The sequence below is a fragment of the Salvelinus fontinalis genome, chromosome 42 (genome assembly GCF_029448725.1).
Source record: "Salvelinus fontinalis isolate EN_2023a chromosome 42, ASM2944872v1, whole genome shotgun sequence".
Lineage (NCBI taxonomy): Eukaryota > Metazoa > Chordata > Actinopteri > Salmoniformes > Salmonidae > Salvelinus > Salvelinus fontinalis.
Window position 1 is genome coordinate 23191718 of NC_074706.1, and position 12277 is coordinate 23203994.

Consider the following 12277-nt stretch of genomic DNA (forward strand, 5'->3'; position numbering starts at 1 on the left):
CTTGGCAGTCTGGCGAAGTACACTTCCAAGCAAGAGCTTTGGGATGGAGATGCAATATGGCAGTGGTGGCAACATATCTCATCAGCCACCTGGTGGAAGGGATTTTGTGGATCTGACGCTCTTTCCCCTGTTGCTTCCATCATCCTCCAAATCCCATCAACATCAACCACCTCAGAGCCCAACTGGTCCTTGTTTGGGAACACACACACCAAATCACGCAACAGGCTGACCAATACAAGGGTTGAAAAATTGGTGGCCATTCGGACAAATTTCTGTCTTTTTGAGCCTGACAACGAGCCATCCTCAACAAGGTTGAAAAGTGATAGTGAAGATGAGGCCTCATAGAGTCTGATGTTCAAGAGGTGAACATTGAGGAAGTCCAGGGAGAAGACATGGAAGCCTGAGAGGAAAACAACCAAAGCTTAAGTTTCTAGACTATAATTTTACAGATGTATGTTGAAAATGTTTTTGGGAGATGCGATGGATCATTGGGGATCATTCAATATTCCCTTTTTTTGTTGTTCAGTGAAATCATCCCATGTGAAGAGTCCACTCATTTAATTTAAGTTCAATTCATAACTAAAATATATTTTTTTCTATTGCAAGGATTTAAGCATTTGCAATTATGTCTCCTTATGATAAGGTAAAATGTTTATGTTTCTGTCTCCATATGATATGGTAAATATAGCCAATGCATTTTAAAAAAAATGGTATTAATATTAATTTTCATATTTTTAATTCCCACGGAAAGTTTACACCTCTGAATATTCCCCAAAATGTGCACGAGTCTTATGACTTAGGGGTAGCAGCTGTTAAGAAGCCTTTGGGACCTAGACTTGGCGCTCCAGTACCGCTTGTCATGCGGTAGCAGAGAGAACAGTCTATGACTAGGGTTGCTGGAGACTCTGGCAGTTTTTAGGGCCTTCCTCTGACACCGCCTGGTATAGAGGTCCTGGCCCCAGTGATGTACTGGCAGGAAGTTTGGCCCGAGTGATGTACTGGGCCGTATGTACTACCCTCTGTAGTGCCTTGCGGTCGGAGGCCGAGCAGTTGCCATACCAGGCGTTGATGCATCCAGTCAGGATGGTGCAGCTGTAGAACTTTTTGAGGATCTGAGGACCCAAGTTTAAAATATTTTCAGTCGCCTGAGGGGGAATAGACGTTGTCGTGCCCTCTTCACGACTGTCTTGGTGTGTTTGGACCATGATAGTTTGTTGGTGATGTGGACACCAAGGAACTTAAAGCTCTCAACCTGCTCCACTACATTGAATGCTGTAGCGTTAAGATTTCCCTTCAATGGAAACTATTGGGCCTAGCCCGAACCATGAAAAACAGCCGCAGACCATTATTCCGCCTCCACCTAACTTTACTTTTGTCACTATGCATTTTGGCAGGTAGCCTTTTCCTGGCATCCGCCAACTCAGATTCGTCCGTCGGACAGCCAGATAGTGAAGCGTGATTCATCACTCCAGAGAACGCGTTTCCACTGCTCCAGAGTCCAAAGGCTGCGAGCTTTACACCACTCCAGCAGGCCTGATTCACACAGTCTCCTCTGAACAGTTGATATTGAGATGTGTCTCTTACTTGAACCCGCAAAACACCAGTCTCATGGTCAACAACGAAGAGGCGACTCCGGGATGCTGACCTTCTAGGCAGAGTTCCTCTGTCCAGTGTCTGTGTTCTTTTTCCCATCTTAATGTTTTCTTTTTATTGGCCAGTCTGAGATATGGCTTTTTCTTTGCAGCTCTGCCTAGAAGGCCAGCATCCCGGAGTCGCCTCTTCACTGTTGACGTGGAGACTGGTGTTTTGCGGGTACTATTTAATGAAGCTGCCAGTTGAGGACTTGTGAAGTGTCTGTTTCTCAAACTAGACACTAATTTACTTGTCCTCTTGCTCAGTTGTGCACTGGGGTCTCCCACTCCTCTTTCTATTCTTGTTAGAGCCAGTTTGCTCTGTTCTGTGAAGGGAGAAGTACACAGCGTTGTATGAGATCTTCAGGTTTTTGGCAATATCTCTCATGGAATAGCCTTAATTTCTCAGAACAAGAATAGACTGACGAGTTTCAGAACAAAGTTCCTTGTTTCTGGCCATTTTCAGCCTGTAATCGAACCCACAGGCCGATGCTCCAGATACTCAACTAGTCTAAAGATGGCCAGTTTTATTGCTTCTTTAATAAGCACAACAGTTTTCAGCTGTGCTTACATAATTGCAAAAGTGTTTTCTAATGATCAATTAGCCTTTTAAAATTATAAACTTGGATTAGCTAACACACCGTGCCATTGGAACACAGTAGTAATGGACATTTCGAAGTGACCCCAAACTTTTGAACGGTAGTGTATATTTTACATTTTAGAGTCTTCAAAGTAGCCACCCTTTGCCTTGATGGCAGCTTTGCATACTCTTAGCATTCTCTCAACCAGCTTCACCTGCAATGATGTTCCAACCGTCTTGAAGGAGTTCCCACATATGCTGAGCACTTGTTGGCTGCTTTTCCTTCACTCTGCGTTCCAACTCGTCCCAAACCATCTCATTTGGGTTGAAGTCAGGTGATTGTGGTGGCCAGGTCATCTGATGCAGCACTCCATCACTCTCCTTCTTGGTCAAATAGCCCTTACACAGCCTGGAGGTGTGTTGGGTCATTGTCCTGTTGAAAAACAAATGATAGTCCCACTAAGCACAAGCCAGATGGGATGGTGTATCGCTGCAGAATGCTGTGGTAGCCATGCTGGTTAAGTGTGCCTTGAATTCTAAATAAATCCCTGACAGTGTCACCAGCAAAGCACCCCTTCATCCTCACATGCGGAGGCATCCCTTCATCACATGCGGAGGCATCCGTTCACCAACTCTGCGTCTCACAAAGACACAGAGGTCAAATTTGGACTCATCAGACCAAAGGACAGATTTTCACCAGTATAATGTCCATTGCTTGTGTTTCTTGGCCCAAACAAGTCTCTTCTTATTATCGGTGTCCTTTAGTAGTGGTTTCTTTGTAGCAATTTGACCACGAAGGCCTGATTCACACAGTGTCCTCTGAACAGTTGATATTGAGATGTGTCTCTTACTTGAACTCTGAAGCATTTATTTGGGCTGCAATTTCTGAGGCTGGTAACTAATGAACTTATCCTCTACAGCAGAGGTAACTCTGGGTCTTCCTTACCTGTAGCGGTCCTAATGAGAGCCAGTTTCATCATAGCGCTTGATGGTTTTTCCGACTGCACAAATTGCGTGAAATTTTCCAGATTGACTTACCTTCATGTCTTAAAGTAATGATGGACTGTCGTTTCTCATTGTTCTTACAATAATATGGACTTAGCCCTATTTGGTAAAAGACCATCTTCTGTATACCACCCCTACCTTGTCACAACACAACTGATTGGCTCAAGTACATTAAGAAGGAAAGAAATTCCACAAATCCCATCTGTTAATTGACCTCTTGAAGCTAGGGGGCAGAATTTTTATGTTTGGAAAAATAACGTTCCCAATGTAAGCTGCCTATTTCTCATGTCCAGATGCTAGAATATGCATATAATTGACAGAGTAGGATAGAAACACTCTAATGTTTCCAAAACTGTCAAAATATTGTCTGTGAGTATAACAGAACTGATTTTGCAGGCGAAAACCTGAGGAAATCCAACCCGGAAGTGCCTTTTATTTTGAAAAATCACTGTTCCATTGCCTTTCGGCCATTTAAAGGGATATCAACCAGATTCCTTTTTCCTATGGCTTCCTCAGGGTGTGAACAGTCTTTAGACATAGTTTCAAGCTTTTATTCTGAAAAATTAGCGAGATTTATCAAAACGCGTCAGTGGATAGCTGAATGTCCTTCCATTAGTTCATGCGCGCGAAAGTTGTAGCTTGACATTTTCCTTATCTCTGTTATTGAATAGTTTACCGTCCGGTTGAAATATTATCGATTATTTATGTTAAAAACAACCTGAGGATTGATTAAAAACGTTTGACATGTTTCTACGAACTTTACGGATACTAATTGGAATTTTCGTCAACCCTTGCATAACGCGCCAAACAAATAGAGGGTTTTTAATATAAAAATTATCTTTATCGAACAAAAGGAACATTTATTGTGTAACTGGGAGTCTCATGAGTGCAAACATCTGAAAATCATCAAAGGTAAGCGATTAATTTTATTGCTTTTCTGACTTTCGTGACCAATCTACATTGCTGCTAGGTGTTCGTAATGTTTTGTCTAGTGATCGATAAACTCACACAAACGCTTGGATTGCTTTCGCTGTAAAGCATATTTTCAAAATTTGACACGACAGGTGGATTAACAACAAGCTAAGCTGTGTTTTGCTATATTGCACTTGTGATTTCATGAATATAAATATTTTTAGCAATTTTTTTTTATTTGGCGCTCTGCAATTCAGCGGTTGTTGATGAAAATGATCCCGCTAAAGGGATCCGTGCGTCAAGAAGTTAATTGAAATGCATTCCAGGTGCCTACCTCATGAAGCTTATTGAGAGAATGCCAAGTGTGCAAAGCTGTCGACAATGCAAAGGGTGGCTATTTGAAGAATCTCAAAAATAAAATATATTTTGATTTGTTTAACATTTCTTTGGTTACCACATGATTCCATATGTGTTATTTCATAGTTTTGATGTCTTCACTATTATTCTACAATGTAGAAAATAGTAAAAATAAAGAAAAACCCTTGAATGAGTAGGTGTGTCCAAACTTTTGACTGGCACTGTATAGGATGCCCATGATTTTCTACCAAGATGTTCAACAGGCAGGTGTCCACATACTTTTGGTCAGGTAGTGTATCTTGCACAAAGATCATATATAATATTCAAGGTTGAGAAGTAACGGATCACATGTAAACCATTACATGTAACAGATTACAAAAATACTAATTGTAGCCTAATCCATTACATTGCCAGCTAAAAATATTGTAATCAGATTACAGATTCCTTTTGAAAAACTAGATGATTACTTTGAGGATTCCTTAAAAATTCAGAAAATATGTTTTGCGCAAAAATTATTTGAGAACTTTCTGTTTTCTCAATAGATAGGTTTCCATCCAATTGGTGGCAGATTTTCATGCGAATATTCTAAAATCTGCATAAAGAACGCACGCGCATTTTACCACCAGGGGTGTTTCCACCAAACAGACAAGTTTCACATAAAAATCAGTGCATGATGACGCATTTTTAGCTTAATTAAGTTTCAATACACCGAATAAAAATATAATGTTCAATGTCTTTCCATCCCATTTTCAACTCTACCGATAGTTTTGTCACAAGCTGTTGCGTTAAATCGCAAATGTTCTTACTCTGGTCTTGGCACGTGCGCTCTAGCCGTCAGCTCGCAAATACAGTCTGCTCAAACTCACACACTTTTGATACACAGCTGCAAATTATTGAAATATCTAAGTGTCACCAACAAAAACGTAAACAATAGGCCTATAGCAAATGCAGCATATGGCATACATTTTTCACATGCAAATGGCTGACCAGAGTTGCTGACCAGAGTTGTGTTAATGAGGTGGCTGGTTTTCAATTGGATAACACATGGTTTGTGCAGCCTGAATGGTGCATTGGGATGTTATCAGAAACTTTAACATTTGTAACAACCATGGTAACAAGCATTAATTGTTACACCCCTGTAATTACAGACTGCAATTACCACAACATGTTGTTATTACAGTGTAACTATAAAATATAAAAATGAATTACAATACTTGTTACAGTGGAGTTACATATAATTACACTGTAATATGTAATTACACTGTAATAAGGACCCCTTAAACTGAAGTGTTACCTATTTTTCTTGCACGTTGACATTAGAGTATTTTGTGTAGATCGTTTTAATCCCATTTTGTAACAACAAAATGTGGAAAAAGTTAAGGGGTGTAAATACTTTCTGAAGGCACTGTATATGTAGATATATTTTCTTTATTTATATATTAGATCAATACATTTTCCAAATATATTTACATATCTTTCTATTTTATTTAAATATATTATGTTTCTCTACACACAATGTTTCTCTACACACAATCACATACAATCATCATTTGAGGAATGAGGAATAATTGTGTAAGACAAATCAGAAAGGCTAAATCTGATTATTATGTAAACACTCTTTTGGATTGTAATGGGAACCCGGCTACATTCTGGAAAACTGTCAAATCCCTGAAGAGTTCTGCTTCCTTCTCTCTGCCACAACAATTTAATTCACCGGCCTCATTACACAAAAAAAACACGAACTGCATAAGTGTGCAGCGCCCATCATTGTTGGCTCAATAACCCAAATTTTTTATTTAACACTGTTATCAGGAAATATTCAAAAAGTATGGAAATCAGCTCTTGTGCTGCCACTCCATAAAGGTGGGGATAGTAGTGTTCTTTTTATCTGAGAAATTTATTTTTTTGCTTTGCCCAGGCTTAAATCAATCATGGTTTAGGCCTGGGCATAGCACTATTACAGCAACCACTTCAGTTGTTAATGATCTTGTCAATGGTTTAGACACTCAAATAAATGTGCCACTTTGTGGACCTGTCAAAAGCTTTTGATACTGTTGATCATGCCAATTTATTGAATAAGTTGTCAACGATAGGCCTGAGCTCTGACGCCTGTTTATGGATTCAGAACTCAGGCCATTTGTAACGCTTGTCGTGGTTGGAAGAAGAGGAGGACCAATGCGCAGCGTGGTAAGTGTCCATATTGTTTTAATATGAATAGTGAACACTGAACAAAAACAATAAAACGACAAACGAACACTCCTGTACGGTGAAACAAAACACAGAACAGAAAATATAATCACCCACAAAACACAATGAAAAACAGGCTACCTAAATATGGCTCCCAATCAGAGACAACGACTGACACCGACCTCTGATTGAGAACCATACTAGGCCAAACACATAGAAATAGAACAATAGAACAAAACATAGAAAAAACAACATAGAATGCCCACCCCAGCTCACGCCCTGACCAAACTAAAATAAAGACATAACAAAGGAACTAAGGTCAGAACGTGACATTACGCCCCCCCAAAGGTGCGGACTCCGGCCGCAAAACCTGAACCTATAGGGGAGGTTCTGGGTGGGCATTTACCGCGGTGGCGGCTCTGGAGCGGGACGAGGACCCCACTCCACCATAGTCTCGGCCCACTCCTGTGACACCTTAGGAGCGGCGACCCTCGTCACCGACCCTGGATTGGACACCCTAGTAAAGGGCACCACTGGACTGAGGGGCGCCTCTGGACTGACGAGCGCCTCTGGACTGATGGGCGGCTCCTGACTGAAGGGCGGCTCCTGACTGAAGGGCGGCTCCTGGCTGAAGGGCGGCTCAGGCTGCTCCTGACTGAAGGGCGGCTCAGGCGGCTCCTGACTGGAGGGCGGCTCAGGCGGCTCCTGACTGGAGGGCGGCTCAGGCGGCTCCTGACAGACGGGCGGCTCAGGACAGACGGGCGGCTCTGGCCTGGAGAGAGAACCTGGAGGGAGGAGACGGAGAGACAACCTGGTGCGTGGGACTGCCACAGGACCCACCAGGCTGGGGAGACCTACAGGAGGCCTGGTGCTTGGAGGAGGCACCGGAAGGACCGGGCTGTGGGGGAGCACTGGAGCTTTGGTGCGCAGCCTTGGCACCACTCCCCCAGGCTGGATGACTACTCTAGCCCGGACCCTCCAGAGTGCAGGCACAGGTTGAACCGGGCTGTGGGTGAGCACTGGAGATCTAGTTTATACTACACGCACCTCTCCCTTAGGCTCAACTCCCACATTCGCCCGGCACGAGCGGAGCGCAGGCATAGGACACACTGCACCCTCCTAGCGCCCCGGAGACACAGCACGCAGAGCCGGCGCAGGATACCCTGGACCGAAACGGCGTACCGGAGACCAGACACGCTGAGCAGGCACAATAAGTCCTGGCTGCATGCCCACACTCGCATGACACTTTCGGGGGGCTGTCCTATAGCGCACCGGGCTATGGACGCGTACTGGCGACACCGTGCGCTTAACCGCATAACACGGTGCCAGACCAGTAACGCGCTGCTTACAATAAGCACGAGAGGTGGGCTCAGGTCTCCAACCTGACTCTGCCATACTCCCCGTGTGCCACCCCCCCCCCCTCACCAATTTTTGGGGGAGGCTGCCTCTCGTGCCTGTTGCGCTGCAGTGTTCTTGTCACCAACTCCATTCTCCTGTATCCCTGCTCGCACTGTTCCAGAGAATCCCAGGCGGGCTCCGGCACTCTCCCTGGATCGATTGACCACCTCTCTATTTCCTCTCAGGTTGTTACATAGTCCAGATTGCACTGTTCCAATTTACCACGCTGCTTGGTCCTTGGTTGGTGGGTGATTCCGTAACGCTTGTCGTGGTTGGAAGAAGAGGAGGACCAATGCGCAGCGTGGTAAGTGTCCATATTGTTTTAATATGAATAATGAACACTGAACAAAAACAATAAAACGACAAACGAGCACTCCTGTACGGTGAAACAAAACACAGAACAGAAAATATAATCACCCACAAAACACAATGAAAGACAGGCTACCTAAATATGGCTCCCAATCAGAGACAAAGACTGACACCTACCTCTGATTGAGAACCATACTAGGCCAAACACATAGAAATAGAACAATAGAACAAAACATAGAAAAAACAACATAGAATGCCCACCCCAACTCACGCCCCGACCAAACTAAAATAAAGACATAACAAAGGAACTAAGGTCAGAACGTGACACCATTGTGATTGATGGGGTTAAGTCTGAATTTCTTTCTTGAAATACATAAAGGTGTACCACAGGGGTCAATCTACAGTGCATTCAGAACGTATTCAGACCCCTTGACTTTTTCCACATTATGTTGCGTTACAGCCTTATTCTTTTACTTCATCAATCTACATACACACAATGCCCCATAATGACAAAGTTTTAAAAAATCAGGTATAAAATATATATATATACATATACATACCTTATTTACATAAGTATTCAGACCCTTTGCTATGAGACTCGAAATTGAGCTCAGGTGCATTCTGTTTCCATTGATCATCCTTGAGATATTTTTACAACATGATATTTCTACAACATGATTGGAGTCCACCTGTGGTAAATTCAATTGATTGGACATGACATACACGTGTTTAGCAGATGTTATTGCGGGTGTAGTGAAATGCTTGTGCTTATAGTTCTGACACTACAGCAGTATCTAACAAGTAATATCTAACAATTTCACAACATATACCCAATACACACAAATCTAAGTAAGGAATGGAATTAGGAACATATAAATATATGGACGAGCAATGTCAGAGCGGCATAAACTAAGATACAGTAGAATAGTATAAAATACAGTATATACATATGAGATGAGTAATGCAATATATGTAAACATTCTTAAAGTGACTAATGATATCAAGTATGTGTTTTAAGGCAGCAGCCTCTCTGAGCTAATGATGGCTATTTAGCAGTCTGATGGCCTTGAGATAGAAGCTGTTTTTCAGTCTCTCTGTCCCAGCTTTGATGCGCCTTCTGGATGATAGCGGGGTGAACAGATCAACTGGTCCCACAGTTGACAGTGCATGTCAGAGCCCAAACCAAGCCATGAGGTCAAAGAAATTGTCCATAGAGCTCTGAGACAGGATTATGGGCACCAAAACATTTCTGCAGCATTGAAGGTCCCCAAGAACACAGTGGCCTCCAATATTCTTAAATGGATATTTAATATTCCAAACTGGCTGGCCGCCCAGCCAAACTGAGAAATCGGGGGAAAAGAGCCTTGGTCAGGGAGGTGACCAAGAACCCGATTGTCACGTTCCTGACCTATTTCTGTTAGTTTGTTGTATGTGTTAGTTGGTCAGGACGTGAGTTTGGGTGGGCATTCTATGTTTTCTGTTTCTATGTTGGTTTATGGGTTGCCTGGTATGGCTCTTAATTAGAGGCAGGTGTTTGGCGTTCCTCTAATTAAGAGTCATATTTAGGTAGGTGTTTTCACAGTGTTCGTTGTGGGTGGTTGTCTCCTGTGTCTGTGTATGTCGTTGCGCCACACGGGACTGTTTTCGGTTTGTTTGTTTTTCGGTTTATGTAGTCTGTTCCTGTTTCATGCGTTCTTCGTTATATGTAAGTTCTTATGTTCAGGTGCGTCTACGTCGTTTGTTGTTTTGTTAGTGTATAGTCGAGTTCGTGTTTTCTTTAATAAATAATAATGTCTTCAAACTCCGCTGAATATTGGTTCAATCCCTGCTCCTCCTCTTCTGATGAAGAGGAGGAGGAAAGCCGTTACAGAACCACCCACCGATCCAGAACCAAGCGGCGCGAAGTCGAGCAGGATACTACACAGGAATCATGAACTTGGGAGGAAGTATTGGAAGGTAAAGGACACTGGGCTCACATTGGGGAATATCGCCGCGCTCGTGAGGAGATGGAGGCAGCGAGAGCCCAAGAGCGGTGGTATGAGGAGGCAGCAAGGAGACGTGGCTGGAAGTCCGAGAGGAGACCCCAAAAATTTCTTGGGGGGGGGGCTAAGAGGTAGTGGGCCAAGGGCAGGTAGGAGACCTGCACCCACTTCCCAGGCTTACCGTGGAGAGCGGGAGTACGGGCAGGCGCCGTGTTACGCAGTAGAGCGCACGGTGTCTCCTGTACGAGTGCATAGCCCAGTGCGGGTTATTCCACCTCCCCGCACTGGTAGGGCTAGATTGGGCATTGAGCCAGGTGTCATGAGGCCGGCTCAACGTGTCTGGTCTCCAGTGCGTCTCCTCGGGCCGGCTTACATGGCACCAGCCTTACGCATGGTGTCCCCGGTTCGCCTACAAAGCCCGGTGCGGGTTTTTCCACCTCCCCGCACTGGTCGGGCGACGGGGAGCATTCAACCAGGTAAGGTTGGGCAGGCTTGGTGCTCAAGGGAGCCAGTACGCCTTCACGGTCCGGTATTTCCGGCACTACCTCCCGCCCCAGCCCAGTACCACCAGTGCCTACACCACGCACCAGGCTTCCAGTGCGTTTTCAGAGCCCTGTGCCTCCTCCACGCACTCTCCCTATGGTGCGTGTCTCCAGCCCAGTGCCTCCAGTTCCGGCACCGCGCACTAAGCCACCTGTGCGTCTCCTAAGTCCTGTGCACACTGTTGTTTCTCCCCGCACTCGTCCTGAGGTGCGTGCCTTCAGTCCGGTACCACGCACCAGGCATATAGTGCGCTTCGAGAAGTCAGTGTGCCCTGTCCCTGCTCCCCGCACTAGGCTTGAAGTGTGCATCCTCAGTCAGGTGCCTCCAGTTCCGGCACCACGCACCAAGCCTACAGTGCTTCTCAGCCGGCCAGAGTCTGCCGTCTGCCCAACGGCGCATGAACTGCCTGTCTGCCATGAGCCTGCAAAGCTGCCCGTCTGCCATGAGCCTACAGAGCCTTCCGCCAGACAGGAGCAGCCAGAGCCTTCCGCCAGACAGGAGCAGTCTGAGCCATCCGTCTCCGCAGCGCCATCTGAGCCATCCGTCTCCCCAGCGCCATCTGAGCCATCCGTCTCCCCAGCGCCATCTGAGCCATCCGTCTCCCCAGCGCCGTCTGAGCCATCCGTCTCCCCAGCGCCGTCTGAGCCATCCGTCTGTCCCGAGCCATTAGAGCCGCCCGTCTGTTCCGAGCCGTCAGAGCCGATAGTCAGTCAGGAGCCGCTAGAGCCGCCAACCAGACAGGATCTTCCAGAGCCGCCAACCAGACAGGATCTGCCAGAGCCGCCAACCAGACAGGATCTGCCAGAGCCGCCAACCAGACAGGATCTGCCAGAGCCGCCAACCAGACAGGATCTGCCAGAGCCGCCAACCAGACAGGATCTGCCAGAGCCGCCAACCAGACAGGATCTGCCAGAGCCGCCAACCAGACAGGATCTGCCAGAGCCGCCAACCAGACAGGATCTGCCAGAGCCGTCAGTGAGCCATGAGCGTCTAGAGCCGTCAGCCAGCCATGAGCGTCCAGAGCCGTCAGCGAGCCATGAGCGTCCAGAGCCGTCAGCGAGCCATGAGAGTCGAGAGCCGTCAGCCAGCCATGAGAGTCGAGAGCCGTCAGCCAGCCATGAGCGTCGAGAGCCGTCAGCCAGCCATGAGCGTCGAGAGCCGTCAGCCAGCCATGAGCGTCCAGAGCCGTCAGCCAGTCTTGAGCTGTCCCTTAGCCCAGAGCGGCTATTTACCCAGAACTGCCCCTCAGTCCAGAGCTGTCTCTCTGTCCGGAGCTGCCTTTCAGTCCGGAGTTGCCCCTCTATCCTGAGCTACCCCTCTATCCTGAGCTACCTCTCTATCCTGAGCTACCTCTCTATCCTGATCTATCCCTC